Raw genomic sequence first — 16,309 nt, 5'->3', positions numbered from 1 at the left:
GCATGTGGTGATGCTTTGTATGTTTTTGGGATCAAAAAGAATCTTTTGCATTTGCAAAACGTGGTCTTTTAGTCAAGTTTGTAACCATAGTTTTGATGATACTGTTGTGGCATCTAGCATTTTGTTTCATGGGTTGTATAAACCCAATGCTAGCTAACAATGTGTAGAAGATTTAGCATGAGGAGTTTCTAATTCAAAGGCTATTTTAGATGCAAAACTTTGGCATGCACGTTTTGGTTACCGAATTGCTACGTTTGGAGAAATCTAATATGGTGGCTTCGTTGCTCTGCCCCATTGAAACATGGAAGGCTGGATTTTGGACAAAATGAACCGTTCAAAGTTTTCTAAAGATGGTTTGCGTGGGCTACTTCCAAATTGCAACTTTTCTATAGTGCCATTTGTGGTCCAATGCACACTCTATCTTTGGGGAATCATTCGTACTTTGTGAATTTATTGATAATTTCTCCAAGCATGGATGGGTGTATTAGCTTAAGACAAAGTTTGAATTGTTCTCCTTCTCTCTCTCGTGCATTCTCTTTCAAACTCTACACTTCCGCATCGTGGACTTTGACTGGCTAATGAGGTATTGCTTTGTGTCAGACGAAGTACATTAGACGTTATGGCGGGCATACAATAAAAGCAGACTAATGGAGGTATTGCTTTGTGTCAGACAAAGTACATTGAGATATTGTTGCATAGGTTCGGCCTTGAAGATTGCAAGCCCTTTGCTACTCCTACGGAGACAGGTTTGAAGCTTAATTTTCATGATGTTGGAGACTACTTTGATGTCACTCTTTATGAGCAAGCAATTGGTTGCCTGATTCACGTATGCATTGTGGGGCCAAATGTTCAGTAAGTGAACAGATTTATATTCTATGCATTGGAAGGTAGCTAAATGGATCTTCCACTAAATGAGTGGCACTATAATCTTGAGTTGTATTATCCAAACGGGGGGTCATTGCCACCACATGTACATGCTTTTTAGACTCGGATTGGGTTGGTTTCCATGACCCATGGGTGTTAGTGGTGTAACAGACTTGGACACTCAAGTCAAGAATCAATCACGACAGCACCAAATAACCACTTCAAAACAATTCACAGATCACAGTAGATTTGCACTGGCTCGGCGGAGTTCCGTGCCTAGAGATATTGGCCCCAAACACTGGCGCTCCTTTTGGTATTTCTTTATGTATTAAATCAATGTCAAAGTACAAGAGAGCGGTCAGGGTTTCACTCTCAGACTCTGCGTCCAGATGCTCTGCAGAGTGAGCCCTAAACTGCTTATTTAAAGATTACAAGGGATGCCCAAAAGCAGAGCCCCAAGAGCTTCAGTTAAAAGCAAAGTGCTTCTCTCTCTCTCTCTCTCTCTCTCTCTCTCTCTCTCTCCCCCTTGCGTGGAGCAATAAAGCAAAATAACGCAGTGCAACTCTCTCTCTCTCTCTCTCTCTCTCTCTCTCTCTCTCTCTCTCTCTCTCTCTCCCCCTTGCGTGGAGCAATAAAGCAAAATTGCGTAGAGCAAGTAAATCAGCCCAATTTGCATCGCTGGACTGAAAAATCAGCGCCAAAAAAATCAGCTTTATTCCGTACGGTGACACGTCAGCATGCCAACGCATTTTCCGGGAATTTTGCCCTGTTGCCTAGGGTTAGGGTTAGGGTTTAGGACAGGTTTTAGGGTTAGGGTTAGGGTTAGAGTTTCTGGCAGATTTTAGGGTTAGGGTTTGCAGAATTAGGGTTTTCAGCAGCAATCAGGCCTAGGGTTTCCCGCATGCTCTCGGGCAGACATGTCATCACTTTGTGACATACCCCCCTCTTGAAAGCATTGTAATCGCCCTCGATTACGCTTGCAAAACAGACAAAAGCAATAAACCGTCTTAGCAGACACTGACTGTTAGTACCTACGTACTAGGAACACACATCTAGCACATGTACTAAATCGACAGTCACATCACTGGACATCACATGACATTCAACATTCATTCGGATCTTAGACCATGATTTATCCGCAATGTAGCTAGCAATCGCATCTAGATCCAATCGGGACCTCATCGGGTCCGATTGACTAACCCCCATTGCAACCATGTCCATTCGAGATCAATCAGACCAAATTGCTGCAATCATTTCGTCTATCAGTTCCTGCACTCAAAAGAAGTCAAGAACAAATTAGTATCATAATCAGGAATTCCATTTCATAAAGTCATCCAACATAATACTGCCAGCTCTCAGTATCCCTGAAGCTCAAAGAGACATCAATGACTTTAGTATCAAAATCAAGGCATCTGTTGACAAAGGAGCGGAGTGACTCCCCTCTTGTGCATCCCACTGCACCAGATCTCCGCCCAAGCTGAATTCTGGGTTCCATTTGGAGTAGACTATGCTAAACCAAAAACATCGAGGTAAAGTTTCACAATCTGAGGAGTATCTGCCAGGTTCTCCTCCTCCATCCACTTCGCATCCAATGTAGGATAGTTCTTGAACTTAACCAAGAACCGCCTTCGGACTTTACCTTTATTCTTCGTATCCGTATGTGCCAAAATCTGTTCAGGAACAAGGATCTCCTCGTTTTCTTCCACTTCGGGTTGCTCATCAGGCTCCCCATCATCAGGCATATCACCCTTAAAAGGTTTCAAGAGACTCACATGAAATGCATTGTGAATCCTCCAAGTATCTGGCAGTTTCAGTCGGATGGAGACATCATTTATCTTTTTAGTGATCTGCCGTAGTATCGCGTACTAAGCTTTGGAAAAAGCCTCTCCTTTCCCTTTTTCTTTCTTAGGAGTGCCTTCTCAAAACCTAAGAGCACCCAATCATCCTCCAATTTCAAGTCGCGACGATGGCGATCCGTTGTCTTTTTCTGTCGTTCTTGAGACTTCTGCAAAGTCTCGGAACCTTGGCAAAAGCCGTATCCAAGTCTCGCGTATATTCATCCGCTTCAAAAATCTTATCTTTCGTGCTTAGGAAGGGTGGAACCTTCGTAGCACCTTCAACAATCTCAAATGGCGCCTTCCCCATCGAAGAGTGTATCGCGTTATTATAGGCAAATTCCACCAAAGTTAAGTACTTTTCCCATTGAGTCTTCTGATCCGAGATACAAGACTTCAATAAATCTAATACCACTGAATTGGCAATCTCAGATTGCCCGTCAGTCTGCAAGTGGAACGACGACGAGAGCTGCAACCGCGTGCCAATGTTCTCCCAAATTGCCTTCCAAAACAAACTCGTAAATCTAGGGTCTCTGGCAGAGACAATCGTCTCAGGCATGCTATGTATTCGGAAAATCATCGTGATCATTCTGTGTTCTCGAGAGATCAAAAATGAAATCCATTGCAATACTTTCCCAGGGGTGGGTGGGTATGGGTAAAGGCTGTAACAATCCCTGTGCCTTATGCCTGTCAAACTTGACCTTCTGGCATACTAAGCAATTGTTCACAAACTCTTCCACATCCTTTTTGAGTCTCGGCCAAAAGAAGTATCTCTCTATCCCTTTCATGGTAGTAGCAATGCCGCGGTGACCAGTAAAAGGTGGACAGTGACATTCAATCATAACCTTTTCCCTCAATGGCTGTGTAACGCACAACATGGTTTTTTTTTCTCATCAAGTAGCCTTCCCGAATGGAGTATTCCGCTACTGTCTCCCCATCCCGTATCCGTGTGAAAATATCTGCAAAATCTGTATCTGTGGCATACTGGTCGACCATATCCTCGAAGCTCCTATGATGTATCGCGGAAATAGCCAGAACCAACGGTTTCCGAGACAAAGCATCTGCCACCACATTCTTTTGTCCCTGCACATGGACAATCTGGAAGTGAAACTGTGACAAGATGTTGGCCCACCGCATTTGCTTTTCCGAAAGCTGCTTCTGTGACAAGAAGTAGCGCAAACTCTGATGGTCCGTAAAGATAGTAAAAACCGCTCCGAGTAGGTAATGCCGCCACTGGGTAAGAGCATGGATAATCGCCAAAAGCTCTTTCTCATAAATTTGTGTTGTCATCTCCGGCCTTGAGAACAATCGGCTCTCGTAAGCAATGACATGGCCTTCTTGCATTAAGAAGGCACCCAAACTACGACCACAAGCATCACAATATACTTCAATGACTTTTGCAAGTCCGGCAAAGTCAAAACTGGTCCCGTAGTCAATTTCTCTTTAAATGTCTGAAAGGCAGTCACCTCTGTGGGTCCCCACGAGAAAGGGACTCCTTTCTGTGTCAAGATATGTAAAGGGGAAGCAACCTCTGCAAACTTTCGAATGAACCGCCTGTAGTACGAACACAGTCCCAAGAAGCTTCTAACTCCATGGACATTCTTTAAATCGGGCCAATCACGGATAGTCTCTATCTTGGCCGGATCCATTTGCACTCCTGCTGCTGAGACAATGTGTCCCGAAAAGTGTATCGTTGAAGCAAATGATCTGTGTGTTCTGCCTCATTCTTGGAGAAAACAATGATATCATGAAAGAAAGTGCCGACAAAGAGCCTGTGCGCTTGAAAAATCCCATCCATCATCCGGTTAAATGTCGCAGGAGCATTGGTTAAGCCAAAAGGCATCACCAAAAACCCAAAAGTCGTCCGGAAAGTTGTCTTGTAGACGTCTCTCCGCGCGATTCTGATATGATGATATCCACTCTTCAGATCAATCCTGCTAAAGCACGAGGATCCCTGTAATTTGTCGAGTATATCATCGATCCTAGGAATCGGAAATCTGTTCTTGATGGTGATTTTGTTGAGAGCTCTATAATCGATGCACATTCTCCAAGATCCGTCTTTCTTCAAAACCTACAACACTGGAGAGCAATACGTTGAAGTACTAGGCTGGACAAGACCCTTTTTCAAGAGGTCTTTCACTTGGTTCATAATCTCTTCATTCTGTGCTCGGCTCACACGGTAAGGTGGCCGGTTCGGTGGTGTGCTTCCAGGTATCAAATCAATGGTATGATCTTCAGGCCCTCTAAAAAGCAATCGGCATGAGTGTGGAGAAAAATCTTGGCGTTCTTTTATTCAGGTCAAAACATATTCGATGTTTATTCATCGTTCAGTTCTCTCCCAAAAGAATGAGTAAAGAAACTGAAGTTCATCAAGTACAATCTTTGAGCCCTTCATTTGTCAAAGTTGCTTTCTCGGCCCGGTAGTCAACCACGGCGTAGTTCTTGTGGTACCAAGGGATTCCGAGTAGAACGTCACTTGCGTGCCCCGAACACCCCTGTCATTGCAAACGAATTTTGCCAATGCTCGGTGTAATGGCAACATCCCATATCCGGGTGCTAGTCGAACTACCTCCGCCTGTGGTGTCAATCTGTCGAGCGTAATTCCAAATCGAGCCGCCAATTCCAAGTAACAGAAGTTGGCCTTGGCTCCTTCGAAAGAGCTTCCTGATTCTTCACTTTGCCCTAAAAGCGGCAAAGTTTGTACTTAAATTCATTTGATTTGGTTCAGGTCCCACGCCATGTGGTGCCAGCAGCAGGAACAATAGCAGCTTTTTAGTTGCCTTTCCTGCCACGTCTCTCAGTTGCTTTTGAACTCTCTGGCCTTTCTTCATCTTGTTCATTCGATGCCTTGTTAGGGCACTTCGCGGAGATATGTCCATGTTCTTCGCATCCAAAGCACTTCACCTCCCTGATGAAGCGAGCTCTCTCCTCAGGAGTAAGCTTGGGTCGTGCATCCTTCTTTTCTTGGTTGCTCTTTCTCTTTCTACTTTCATTCGCTGAAGTCTGTTCAGCTCGTTGTGTCATGACCTGATCGGTGGGGTGGGTCAAACTGCCAGAGTGAATGGCAAAACCCCGTTTCGCATGACTCATCAACTCCTGAATAGAAGCTGACTTCTGTTCCAAGCAGTGATCTCGGATCTCTGTAGGTAGACCCAAGGTAAACTGCTCAATCTGTTCTCTGAACGAGATCTTCTTGAATGAAGAGGCGGGTAGAAAAGAGCTCTAGAATCTCTCACAGTAAGCATTTATTGTATCTCTCTTGGTCATCCGAAGATGGTTCCAAGCAGCTCGTATATCGCGTTCATACTCTTGCGTCAGCCAAGAAGAAATAAAAAGCTTCTTAAATTTCAGCCATTTAACTGGCACAGTCTTGTCTAAAAGAAGCGTGGACCACCAAGTGCGAGCATTCCCCTTAAAGTAAGAGGCAGCTCTCGGAATCTTGGAGTGCTCTGAGTAGCGTCCTCCCGCGAAAGCGATGTCAAAATGTTGTATAAAAGACAAAGCCTTCGAAGCATCTGAGTATCCTGAAAAAGTGTCAAATTTGATGGAGTGTCCACCTTCCTTAAACTCTCAGACTTTCTTGCTTTTATCTTCCAGAAAGTCATATTGGTTGGCTTTATAAAAATTCTTGTTCGCATAAAAGTTTTCGTCATCGGAGTCTGAACTGTCTGTAGACGAGTCCTCAGTAGAACTGTCAGTCACTGGGCGAGATTTAGACTTCTTTGCCTTTTTCTTGCCCTTTCCGAAGCGTTGTTTCTTGCTTCGCTTTTTGCCTTTTCTGTCTTCTTCGCTCGAATCTGAAGAGCTAGAAGAACTGTCAGAAGAAGAAGAAGAAGAAGAAGAAGAAGAAGAACTTGGTACTCCTTCAAAGTGAACACGCTTCTTCTGTTTCTTTGCTTTGTCAAATGTCGACTGACGACCCAAATAACCCGGGAAGTCAGTGCCTTTCTTCTGCTTTTTGCCGTGCCTTTTGGCTTTCTTTTGCGCGTCAAAAAGTTGAGCAATCCGTGCATCAACCACCTCTTCTAATTCTTTCTCTGAATATTGCTTGTGATCAGAAGGTTTCTTGAGAGCGGGTTTCGGGGGTGGTGTAGTGGTTTTCTGCCACCACTGCGCATGCACTTCCTGAAAGGAAGTCTCGCTCATATATTTTGCTAGTTTCGGATCCTTCGCAAAACTAAGCATCATCTTTGTTGCATCGCCGATCAATTGACGACGCTTCATCTCTCTTTGCTCTGCCTGAGTTGGTCGAGGCGGGCCATACTCTCTGCCGGAATCTTCGTTATGATCCCTGCCCGCATCTCCAGATGGAGAGGGAGTCGACTGATCCTTGCGTGAAGCCATAGGTGCCGCGGAAAAAAAATTGGGGATTGGATTTCCCGTAGTAGAGAAATCGGCCGTGCTCTGATACCACTGTAACAGACTTGGACACTCAAGTCAAGAATCAATCACAACAGCACCAAATAACCACTTCAAAACAATTCACAGATCACAATAGATTTGCACTGGCCCGGCGGAGTTCCGTGCCTAGAGATATTGGCCCCAAAGACTGGCGCTCCTTTCGGTATTTCTTTATGTATTAAATCAATGTCAAAGTACAAGAGAGCGGTTTGGGTTTCACTCTCAGACTCTGCGTCCAGATGCTCTGCAGAGTGAGCCCTAAACCGCTTATTTAAAGATTACAAGGGATGCCGAAAAGCAGAGCCCCAAGAGCTTCAATTAAAAGCAAAGCGCTTCTCTCACAAGCTCTCTCTCTCTTTCTGTGTGCTTTCCATAAAATAAAGTAGTGCAACTCTCTCTCTCTCTCTCTCTCTCTCTCCCCCCCCCCCCCCCCCCCCCCCCCCCCCCTTGCGTGGAGCAATAAAGCAGAATTGCCTAGAGCAAGTAAATCAGCCCAATTTGTGTCGCTGGACTGAAAAATCAGTGCAAAAAAAAATCAGCTTTATTCCGTACGGTGACTCGTCAGCATGCCAGCTGTCACAAAACGGGAGCGTACACGAGCACGTAGAAATCTGAAAAATATAATGCTTTGCAAACATGAGAGAAGGGAGAAGATCGACACAGTATTGGGGACCAGAAGATGGGCTGGTCCCCCCCCCCCGTTAAGAGTATTCTTTATTCAGGGAGAATTCTTATACAAGCACGAGAACCCGAGGAAACCCCTCCGTTCTGTAATCTTAGACCCGAAGGTCGTGCTTTCCCGTAGAGGGCTTGGGCACAAGGCCGTCCTTCCCGTAAGGGACTTAGGCGCGTAGCCGTACTTTCCCGTAAGGGACTTAGGCGTGAAGCCGTACTTCCCGTGAAGGGCTTTCCCGTAAGATGGGAGATTCCTGCAAAACAAACCACACAAAGCAACAATTCTCAATGCGTATCAACACCCTATACCTGTCGCTCCTTGCTCGGAAAAGCGACCTCCGTACTCAGTCGTCACACGAACACTTGCAATTGCCTTCGCCAACCTCTGCTCTAGAATCCTAGCGCTAGATTCCTCTGCTGCTTCCGGCGTGCATAAAACTGGAACGCTTGTTGCCCTTTTATAGGCCCTTGCACCCGGCGGGAATAGGAGCCGAAAAAGCAGAACCTTGGCGCCCCTAGAGAGAGGAGAGAGAGGGATCGCTGAATCTGGCGCTTTCTAGAGAGAGGAGAGAGAGAGATCGCTGTTTCAGCCCCCTACGTAGCTTTTTAGCGCTGGCTTTTTTTTAAAAAGAAGAGCCTTGCTTTATTTTATTAATAAAAAGGGCTGGTCACTTAAAAGTGACCGGCCACTTTATAAAATAAAGTGTGAACCTGTTCAAACTTTAAAAACTCACTCAGTTAGTGAAAACAATGCTACACGAACACATTCCAGGCGTCCTTGGGTGCAGGACACGACACAGATGCAATGCAAACACAGACTCCTCGCGGGAAAGCATCTGCCCTCCCGCGAATGTTCCTGCTTTTCGTAAAAAGCTTCATTGAATCCATCTTTATTCTTGTGCTTGCGTTCTTACGCGTATTTTCTTACTCAGTTCGGATTTCCTCCTTAGCCTACGGAATGCCCCCTTACTGATGCACCCGCCACCCATCATGTGACGCATCAGGGGCATTCGTAACCCGGTCCTTTCCACCGAACTTACGAAAACTCCTTCGCGATGTTTACCGTCACCCATCAAATGACACATCAGAGTTGTCCGTTGTTGATGGCAGTTCCTGTAGCTACAATCTTTTAACAGTTCTTAGTGCACACAATAAAATATCCTAAAAAAGAGATTAATCATTAAAAATAAGAAAATAGTCCAATTAGCAACATCCCTCTGGCTTCTAAACAGTTGACCTCAACTGTAGTGCCTGGACATATACCTCCAGTATCTCGGGATAAGCTGCTAATTCCTCCTGCGTCATCCACTGAGCATCTAGATTCGAATAGTTCTTAAACTTAACCAAATACTTCCGTGTTATTTTTCCGGACTTGAGAGGCCGCTCCTGATGACTTACTATCTGCTCCGGTTGGAGTATTTCTTCTGTTTCCTCAACCGCAGGAGGTTCCTCAGCACTAGGCTGGCTCGGAGGCGGTCCCACATACGGCCGGAGTAAACTGACATGGAAAGCGTTATGGATCCTCCAATTAGGCGGTAGCTCTAATCGGAAGGTGACATCATTCACTCGCTCAGTGATCTTAAACGGCCCATAATAACGGGTAGAAAGTTTTACCACCTTCCCCTTATGAGACGCTTGTTTCTTAAGTCTTGCCTTCTCAAACATGAGTAAGACTAACTGTCCGACTGTTAAGTCTAGATTCCTCCTGTGCTTGTTTGCAGCTTTCTTATGCTTTTCTTGAGAGCGTAGAATAGCTCTCCTAACTTGCCCGTAGGCTGTGTCCAAATCCCTGACAAATTCATCTGCTGCAAAGATCTTATCCTTAGTTAAAAGGATCGGTGGAAGCAAAGGCTTACCATAGAGAATCTCAAAAGGTGCTTTCCCCGTCGATGAGTGTATGGTATTGTTATACGCATACTCGACAAGAGGCAAATATTTCTCCCAGTTAGATTGCCGGTCTGACACATAAGCTTTTAACATATCCAATACTGTGGAATTGGCTATCTCACTTTGCCCGTCCGTTTGAGGATGGTAGGCAGATGAAAAATTCAGCTTCGTACCAAGATTATCTATCAAGGCACGCCAAAAATTTCCTGTCATGCGAGGATCTCGATCGCTCACAATAGACTTAGGCATTCCATGGTGCTTAAAGATCTGTGCTAGAAAGACCCTAGCCATATGATCTGCTTTGATCGTTTTCTTGACTGGTATAAAGTGTGCTTGCTTGCTAAACCTGTCCACAATGGTCCAGATCGCGTCATTTCCAGTCTGAGTTCTAGGGAGGTCCATGATAAAGTCCATGGCAATACTTTCCCAAGGTTCATTAGGCACAGGCAATGGTTGTAGCAACCCAGGCGTCTTATGCCGATCATACTTCACTTTTTGGCAAACCAAGCATTCCCTGACATATTTATCAATGTCTGCTTTAAGGCTAGGCCAAAAGAAATATCGTTCCATTGCTAAGGTCGTAGGGAGAATACCCCGATGACCCGCATAAGGCGAAGCGTGTGCTTCATCCATGATCTTCTTTCTTAATGGTTCTGCCACACATATGGCCTGATGGTGGTAGAGATAACTGTCTCAAATGGAATAGGGAAACTCATTCTCTCCACGATGTAGCTTTCCCCAAACGGTGGAGAAGTCTGGATCATTCGGATACAAATCCGGTAGTGCTTCTAATTCTTGATGATACACCGAAGTGATAGCGTTCACCCTTGGCCGCCTAGACAATGCGTCCGCGACCACATTCTTACTCCCATCCGTGTGAAGGATCTGGAAGTGAAACATAGACAAAAAGTTTGCCCATCTCATCTGCTTCTCAGATAGTTTCCTTTGCGTAAGAAAATACCACAAACTCTGGTGATCAGTCTTGATCACAAAATCCGCTCCTAGAAGATAGTGCTTCCAGTTGGATAAGGCGTGAATCACAGCCGTGAGTTTCTTTTCGTAGATTGATGCATGCAACTCTGCATCTTTAAGCCGTCTGCTTTCGTAGGCCACTGCATGGCCTTCTTGGTTTAGCATTGCTCCGATGCAATCGCCTGAAGCATCGCAGTGAACCTCAAATGGTTTCCTTAAGTCAGGCACTATCAAAATAGGTCCATGGCTTAGCAGGTACTTGAGCCGATCAAAAGCTCCTTGTTGTCTCGATCCCCATCTGAAAGGAATCTTCTTCTTTGTCAAATCATGAAGTGGTCCTGCTACATGAGCAAATCCTCGGACAAACCTTTGATAATACGAACATAATCCCAGGAAGCTACGTACATCATGTACCGTAGTGGGAATAGGCCAATCTTCTACCACTCGGATCTTGGTAGGATCCATACTCACTTGATTGTGAGAGACTATATGGCCGAGATAGCGTATCTCTGAGAGAAAGAACTCGCTCTTCTTCGCATTCACATGCAACTCATGCTTTCGCAATTCTTGAAACACTAAATCCAAGTGCTTCCGATGTTCCTCTTCTGACTTAGAGAAGATGAGTATGTCGTCAAAGAATATTCCCGTATAAGCTCGATATGGGCTGAAAATGCGGTCCATCATGCGATTGAACGTCGCAGGAGCATTGGTCAAGCCGAAAGGCATTACCAAAAATTCATATAGTCCAAAGGTTGTGCGGAAAGCAGTCTTATGGACATCCTCAGGGGCGATCCGTATCTGATGATACCCACTCTTTAAGTCTATGCGACTAAAGACACTTGCACCCTGCAACTTATCAAGTATATCATCAATCCGAGGGATCGGAAAGCGATTCTTGATCGTGATCTTGTTTAAAGACCTATAGTCTATGCACATTCGAAACGTGCCATCTTTCTTCTACACCAGTAGGACAGGAGAGCAGTAGGGTGAAGTACTTGGCCGTACTAACCCTTTCTCTAGAAGCTCATTGACTTGCTTCAAAATTTCCTCTTGCTGAGCAAGACTCATCCGATAAGGGGGTTGATTGGGAGGCGAGCTACCCGGTATGAGATCTATGCGGTGATCTTCCGGGCGTACCGGAGGTAGTTCATTAGGGAGTGTTTCCGTGAAACAATCTTTGTACTTTTCAATAAATTGAAAACGCTTAATTTCCAAACTAGAGAGTGAATCCCCACTAGTTTTATCCTTCTCACGTGCAAAAATCAAGTAAGCAGAAACATACTTCTTCATTTCTTTCTTAATGGAGATATGACTTACAATTGTGAACTGCCAATCTCCTGCATCAGCATGAATCTTTATTTTCTTACCCCCATGATCAAAAGTGAGGGTCTTTTCCACATAATCGGGAATAGGTGTCATGTGGAAGTGCCATGGCATACCCAAGATGATATCACATCCCTCGATGGGTGGCATCAAAAATGATTCGCGGTCCTTGTACTCGCCAATCCGAAGATTGAGCTGTCCTTGCACGGGAGTTGCATTGGTTGTCAACCCCTCGAATGCCGATCCGGATGTAAGCGGTGTGCCAAGCTGAGCCGGTGTGAGGCACAAACGTTCCGCAGTATCCAGGGAGATGAAGTTATCCGTGGATCCTGGATCATAAAGAATCAGTACTCGCTGGTTGTTCAAAGACCCCCAGCCCTTCAGAAGTTGATGCTTCCCTTCCTCTGTTTCTGTGTTTCCTTGAACATCTGGAATTGAGTTCGAGCTTGGCGGTGCGGGTTCCTTCCTTGCTTTCTCTTGCCTCGTGGAGGCTTGTTCTTGCCGTTGCTGCTTTAACGGGCAATCCGGTTTCATATGTCCTTTCTCGCCACAGTAGAAGCATCTTCCTTCCTCTCTGAAAGTTTGAAGTTGAGTAGGAGAAAGATACTTAGTTCGCTTGCCATTGCCCTCTGGCTTCTTAGAGTGATCATCGTCCCTAGATGGAGGATGTTTTCTTCCTTGGCCCCCTTGGTCATCGTAGACCCCTCTTTGTCTTGCACGGTAAGTGCTATGCTCCATTTTTCTGGGCGTCCCAGTTGAGTGCAAATCCTCAGCAATGATTGCTGACTACATCATCCTCTGAAGAGTATCATGCGGATACACTTTCATACTCTTTCGAAGCTGCGGTTGAAGACCTGCTTAAAACTTTCGTTTCTTTTCCTCGTTGGCAATCTTCATGAAGGGAGTGACCTTCAGAAGAACCGACCAATACTTGTCCACATAGGTCGTTACTCTTTCATGTTCCTTTTGGGCAAGCCAGTCCCATTCCTTCCGTATGTCCTGCTCGAAGTCGGGTGGAAGAAATTGTTCATAAAATTCAGATTTGAAGCTCTCCCAAGTTCTGGCCTCAGAACCTTCCAGAATCTTGGCTAACCACCAATTACTTGCCGTTTCCTTGAGGTGCATCCCCACATGGCGTAATTTGGATCTTTTTGTGAAGTGCCCATTGGTAAAGGCGACTTCAAACTGTTTGATGAAGGACAATGCTTTGGAGATGTCTCTCCGTCCGTTGTAGGTTTCGAACTTGATGTCCTTGTCGCCCGATTTGAAGACTCTAATGCGATGTTGAGACTTGCGACCATGCTTCTTGAATCGAGGCTTGTCTTTAGGTTGATGTAGGGTAGTCGTAGTAGCGGCTTCCTTCTTCTGACGAGATGATTGAGAAGTAGAAGTATAATCAGGAGAGTAGGATGGAGATGAGATAGAGATGTCCTTGCTCTCGTCTAGCAAAGAGAGCGCTTTTTCTTGGCCTTTCCTTGGAGTAGGCCGTTCATTCCGATCCGAAGATCCATTGTGCACCTCGGCACGTTCTTCTCTTTCCTCTTGTGGTCTCACGCCAACAGTGTGGTCTGGATGCCTGGCTGCATCGGTTCCATTCGTTTTCTTCATTCCGTCCAAGAGCTTTTGGACATCTGGCAATAGTAAGATTTGTTGCAAATCCGCAAGCTGAGCTTGCACTTGTTGAAGCTCCTCTTCAACGCTTCTCCCTTGGCCCGACATGGTTCTTCCCGTTCTTCCCGGAATCGTCCTTCTTTGTAGAGAAAGAGAGGAGTCCAAGCTCTTATACCACTGTCACAAAACGGGAGCGTACACGAGCACTTAGAAATCTGAAAAATATAATACTTGCAAACATGAGAGAAGGGAGAAGATCGACACAGTATTGGGGACCAGAAGATGGGCTGGTCCCCCCCTCGTTAAGAGTATTCTTTATTCAGGGAGAATTCTTATACAAGCACGAGAACCCGAGGAAACCCCTCCGTTCTGTAATCTTAGACCCGAAGGTCGTGCTTTCCCGTAGAGGGCTTGGGCACAAGGCCGTCCTTCCTGTAAGGGACTTAGGCGCGTAGCCGTACTTTCCCGTAAGGGACTTAGGCGTGAAGCTGTACTTCCCGTGAAGGGCTTTTCCGTAAGACGGGAGATTCTTGCAAAACAAACCACACAAAGCAACAATTCTCAATGCGTATCAACACCTTATACCTGTCGCTCCTTGCTCGGAAAAGCGACCTCCGTACTCAGTCGTCACACGAACACTTGCAATTGCCTTCGCCAACCTCTGCTCTAGAATCCCAGCGCTAGATTCCTCTGCTGCTTCCGGCGTGCATAAAACTGGAACGCTTGTTGCCCTTTTATAGGCCCTTGCACCCGGCGGGAATAGGAGCCGAAAAAGTAGAACCTTGGCGCCCCTAGAGAGAGGAGAGAGAGGGATCGCTGAATTTGGCGCTTTCTAGAGAGAGGAGAGAGAGAGAGATCGCTGTTTCAGCCCCCTGCGTAGCTTTTTAGTGCTGGCTTTTTTTAAAAAAGAAGAGCTTTGCTTTATTTTATTAATAAAAAGGTTTAAGTGACCGGCCACTTTATAAAATAAAGTGTGAACCTGTTCAAACTTTAAAAACTCACTCAGCTAGTGAAAACAATGCTACACGAACACATTCCAGGCGTCCCTGGGTGCAGAACACGGCACAGATGCAATGCAGACACAGACTCCTCGCGGGAAAGCATCTGCCCTCCCGCGAATGTTCCTGCTTTTCGTAAAAAGCTTCATTGAACCCATCTTTATTCTTGTGCTTGCGTTCTTACGCGTATTTTCTTACTCAGTTCGGATTTCCTCCATAGCCTACGGAATGCCCCCTTACTGATGCACCCGCCACCCATCATGTGACGCATCAGGGGCATTCGTAACCCGGCTTTCCACTGAACTTACGGAAACTCCTTCGCGATGTTTACCGTCACCCATCAAATGACACATCAGAGTTGTCCGTTCTTGATGGCAGTTCCTGTAGCTACAATCTTTTAACAGTTCTTAGTGCACACAATAAAATATCCTAAAAAAGAGATTAATCATTAAAAATAAGAAAATAGTCTTATTAGCAACACCAGCGCATTTTTCGGGAATTCTGCCCTGTTGCCTAGGGTTAGGGTTTTTGACAGATTTTAGGGTTTGCAAGATTTAGGGTTAGGTTTTGCAGAATTAGGGTTTTCAGCAGCACTCAGGCCTAGGGTTTCCCGCATGCTCTCGGGCAGACACGTCATCACTTTGTGAAAGTGGTTTTGAGCTGATATCTCATGCATATCTTGGTTGAGCAAAAAGCAGTCTACAGTCGCCACTTTTGGTTGAGACTGAGTACACAATAGCTTTCACAACTATCGTTGAATGCGTTTTCTTAGATGAGTTTTGACGGACTTGGTGTTTGACAACAGTCTGCCACTACGATCCTTAGTGATAGTTAGATTGCTTTGGCACTTGTGAGGAACCGAGGGCTCCATGTTTGCATCAAAGCATGAGGTGCATTTTTCTTATGTTAGGAAGGGAGTTTGAAACCGGCCTGGTCAATCCAAAAAGGGCGGTAGACTTACTTTAAACCTTGATTTAGCTTTCACCCATTATTAGTCGTCTATTTTACCTGTACTTTCAGGACACAACAAAGGGGAAAGGGATACAGGCTGCTAGATTGCACCTGTATGAGTAGACCGACACCAGATTGCCCCCTAACTTAGGCGCCCCTTTCGGTATTTCTTTATTGTTCAAAAGAGGGAATAAACGCTGTGGTTCCCTACAAGCTGCCCCGCACAAACTCGGCTGAATTTCTACTGTTCCGGCCTGATTTCGGCAGCATAACTGTACTAGGACACTTCACAGTCAGTATTCCCACGCATTGACTGACTTTCCCGACGCATACGGACACTTTGCAAAACCTGGCGAGAATCTGCAGCACGCTGAATTCTCTGTTTTCAGCCCCGAAAATGCGCCAGATCACCTGTACAGCGTTCCCCTTGCGTCCCCGAACGTCCTGGGGGTATTGGGGTCCGTTTAGGGCCAAAACCCTAAACCTGCAAAAATACACAGCAGGCTGTAATTTACTGTTTCGGGCTCCGTTTCGCGTGCCGGTCGCATCCGTAGCAAGTCCTCGAGCTCCTGCACCTGTAGGGCTACTTGCCCTTTGAATTGGACGAGATTTCGGGCGTGAAACCTCTCCGAATCACTTGTACCTGCGGGGGATTAGCCGCTAGCTAATCCAGTACCTGTGCAAGAGGCTCTTGCCTTGGCAATTGCGCATGAACCCACACAACTGTACATTGGTCAAATGAAGAGCCCACTAGTGGGGCATAACATACTGCCAAAGGGGAGAGAGAGGGCA

At 45.7% G+C, this 16,309-nt stretch overlaps 1 protein-coding gene across 1 annotated transcript in view; it reads left to right on the top strand.

The window, feature by feature from the left end:
- Positions 1-16,309, top strand: part of LOC147440447 (carbon-nitrogen hydrolase family protein) — a 61,481-nt gene that overhangs the window by 25,840 nt on the left and 19,332 nt on the right. The window lies entirely within an intron of this gene.

This window comes from Adiantum capillus-veneris, chromosome 15 (assembly GCF_014529385.1).
Source record: "Adiantum capillus-veneris isolate H3 chromosome 15, ASM1452938v2, whole genome shotgun sequence".
NCBI classification, from domain to species: Eukaryota; Viridiplantae; Streptophyta; class Polypodiopsida; order Polypodiales; family Pteridaceae; genus Adiantum; species Adiantum capillus-veneris.
This window is presented reverse-complemented; position numbering and strand designations above follow the sequence as displayed.